The sequence below is a fragment of the Otolemur garnettii genome, unplaced genomic scaffold (genome assembly GCF_000181295.1).
Source record: "Otolemur garnettii isolate 467f Iridium unplaced genomic scaffold, OtoGar3 scaffold00002, whole genome shotgun sequence".
Classification (NCBI taxonomy): domain Eukaryota; kingdom Metazoa; phylum Chordata; class Mammalia; order Primates; family Galagidae; genus Otolemur; species Otolemur garnettii.
The window spans coordinates 33,098,651-33,102,175 of NW_003852397.1; positions in this window are offsets into that span (position 1 = coordinate 33,098,651).

Below are 3,525 nucleotides of genomic sequence, written 5' to 3' on the forward strand. Positions count from 1 at the left end.
TAGTTTTCACGTTTACTACAGAGCTGAGAGATAACAACTGAGGGATACAACTAGTGCAAGTTAAAACACCAGAGTTTGTTCTTACCAAGATTCAGCAGTTTTTCTTGAATAAACGTTTCTGAGGTTGCTGACAGCCTTTAATTTTCTTTGGCAGTTGATTCTCACAAATTTTGACAGTTTTATCATTGCTTTTATAAAGAAGCAATTTTCAGAAGTCCTTCTCTGCCACTGTCATTAACATTTGACAAAAGCCCTTTGACCACTTACTGTGCCTTAGGTCCCATTTCTCCTAGTTACAGAACTGCAGGTGCAGACAGCTGTCGGGTTTTCTTCTCATACTCTACACACTTGCAACTACTCAGCCACAAGGAGAGACAAAGTTCTCCTCCAGAAGCTCCTTGAGTTTTTTTCACAATCTTTTCGATTTTTGTGTTTCTTACTCTTTTTAGGCTTAAACATCAGTGTTTTTCTCATGCATGCTGGGGCAGAAATGAGGGCTCAGAAGGGTTATATAAGAAGCAGGAGATGAAGTGAAAGATTATCAATATGAAATATGCACTTGGTTTCTATTATTAGTAGATCTGAACCAGTATTACTCACAGTACCTGTCGTTACTTTGGATACCAGAAATGAACCAGCTTTGCCTATTTCCCTGGCTATTTCATTAGCATAAGGCCCTTAGTGCTACTCTGTTCAACCAAGTATTGTGTCATCTTCATTGTGAGTGGAGGTGAAGCCACTTAGATGCCAAGAAAGGTTTTACCTTCAATAAACCCAGCCCTCCTCTCTATTTTAATGCTTGGGTTAAATTATGGCATACTTTTGGGATAAACTCACCAAACAGAATCCTCAGGTTTGTTTTTGTGGATACCTCACAATCTCCATTCTTTCTTTCGTTAGTTCTTAAACATTCTTTTACTTACTTAGCAGCATCTTCGTACCTCACACCAGAAATGTTTGTGTAATCTCTTAGTGCATATATAGGCAAGAAATCTTTTTATCCTCAAGGACCTCCCCCAAACATTAGAGTTCAAATAGTTATGCAGTCACTCTCACAAATCTTTCTGCAGAAAAATGTTCTTTTTCTTGACTGCCTAAAACCTGTTCCTTTTTCTTTTTTTTTGGAGTATGGCATTTTAATTTCAATGAAAGGGACAGCAATATTTTTGTTACATGGATAGCTTTACAATGATTAGTGTGGTCATCGCCTGAGTATTGTTCATTGTACTTGTTAGGTAAAACCTAAGTTTCTTAAGGGCAGGGTCTTAGGTATTTAAATACTACCTCTAGTATTTAAAACAGTGCCTGGCACAGAGTACATACTCAAGAAATGTTTTGCCAAATTGCTAAGTCTTAAATTTTTCTTACAGTTTATGGAAGAGTGAAGAGGCAGGAATTTTTTTTTTTTTTTTTTTTGAGACGGAGCCTCAAGCTATCCCCCTGGGTAGAGTGCCATGGCATCACGGTCACAGCAACCTCCAACTCCTGGGCTCAAGCGAGTCTCCTGCCTCAGCCTCCCAAGTAGCTGGGACTACAGGCGCCCGCCACAACGCCTGGCCATTTTTTGGTTGCAGCCATCATTGTTGTTTGGTGGGCCCGGGCTGGGGATTCGAACCCGCCACCTTAGGTGTATGTGGCTGGCGCCTTAGCCGCTTGAGCCACAGGCGCTGAGCCGAGGCAGGAATATTTTTAAATTACATTACTGTTTTTTTAAATTAAGGAAATACTACTTAAGCCTATACTTCCATTTTAATTAAGACAATAGGTAAGAATTGTAAGGGCAAGAGGGGGGAAGACAGCCACAAGGAAATGAGATATAACACACAAAGAGGTGTGTAAATGAAGTAGAGAGAAGATTTATAAGTGCTATGGACAAAGAAATGGAACACTGATCTAGAGTGGAGAGCTTTGTGTCAGTTTTTGTCTTTAAAGTATCACTAGCTAGCCTTGCACAGTGGTTCACATCTGTAATTGTAGCACTCTAGGAAGCTGAGACAGGTAATCACTTGAGCTCAGGAGTCTGAGTCCAGCCCGAGGAAGAGCCAGACCCTGTCTCTACTAACAATAGAAAAACTAGCCAGTTCTTGTGGTGGGCATGACAGTCCCAGCTACTTAGGAGGCTAAGGCAAGAGGATCTCTTGGATCCAAAAGTTTTAAGGTTGCTGTGAACTATGACGCTATGGCACTCTAACCAGGATGACAGAATGAAACACTGTATCAAAAAAAAATAAATAAAAGAAGTATCACTGGCCAAGGCTTCCCTTCTATCTTCTTTTAGAGTATGATCTGTTTTGGAGGGGATGGGCACAGTAAAACATGAGAGAGGGTACTGCTGCTACATTTTTGAGGCTGAAATAAGCAAGAGGTTGGTTCCCCACCTTTGGAAAACAGCAGATCCAACAACTAACCCATCAATTCTGCACTGCCAAGGAAGAACTTTACAACTTTGTCCCTGGTTTTATATCTGGACCACTCATACCAGAAGGGTACCAAAGAAAGGGAAAGAACAGCATAAAGGAGAGACTACCAAGCATGATCAAGGGAAAAAAATTGAAAACAGTGACAAATTGGTTGGCTCATCATTTCAGGGTAGGTTAATGTAGAAATGGAACCCAAACTAACCCTTTCACCTCCAGTTTGGCAGAGAATACTGCTTCATCCCCTGTGACTTGTTAGGGTCTGTGGAGTGTTAGCATATGTGATGAAGACAGAGACACACGTTTGTGTGGTCAGGCTTGCCTTCTCTTGTGCTTCTGCCATCACCACAAAAACTTTTATACAACTTTTGGGTTTTGGTACCGGCCCAACGACAAATGATGGAGCAAGCCAAAACCTGACTCATGGCATGAAGCCAAGCTCAGCTCAAGCCTCTGCTTGAAGTAGAGTCACTCACATAAGCCTATGTCATCCAATCTGCAAAGGCATGAGTGAGAACGATTATTTTAAGCAACTGAGACTTGGGGTGGTTAGGCAGCAGCAGCAACTGAAACATAAGCACAGGTCATTCCTTTAGGATACATTTCATCCTAAGAGCAAACTATGCCATCTCTTTACTGCTATATGCTCAGAGCCTAGCGTAGTTCCTGGTACACAGGTGGTGTTTACTCAACGTCTTTTGCAGTCAGATTTGTTTCTTCTAAAAGTAGTGATGTAAGAGAATAAAACTAAAAGGAACTTACTGAATTTAGTAGTCAGTATATGTCCCAACTTTAAAATCACCAATTTCAACAAGGAACCAGAAAGCATGTTAGTGGTGACGAGGAGATTAAGACTATGCCTGGATTTGAACCTAGGCTTCATGAGTTAACAGCCAGGTGGTCGTGGGTTGCCTTCAGTTACTTCATCGGTCTTTCCTCATCTGTTAAATGGTACTACATTAATACCTACCACACAGGACAGTTGTATGGCTTCAGACAATGTATTTCAAGCACTTAACAAGTTGCCTGGTATCTGATAAATGCTATACAGATAGACATATTCTATTATTACAGCCTGAATAAAGAGGATCTTTTTTTTTTTTTTTTT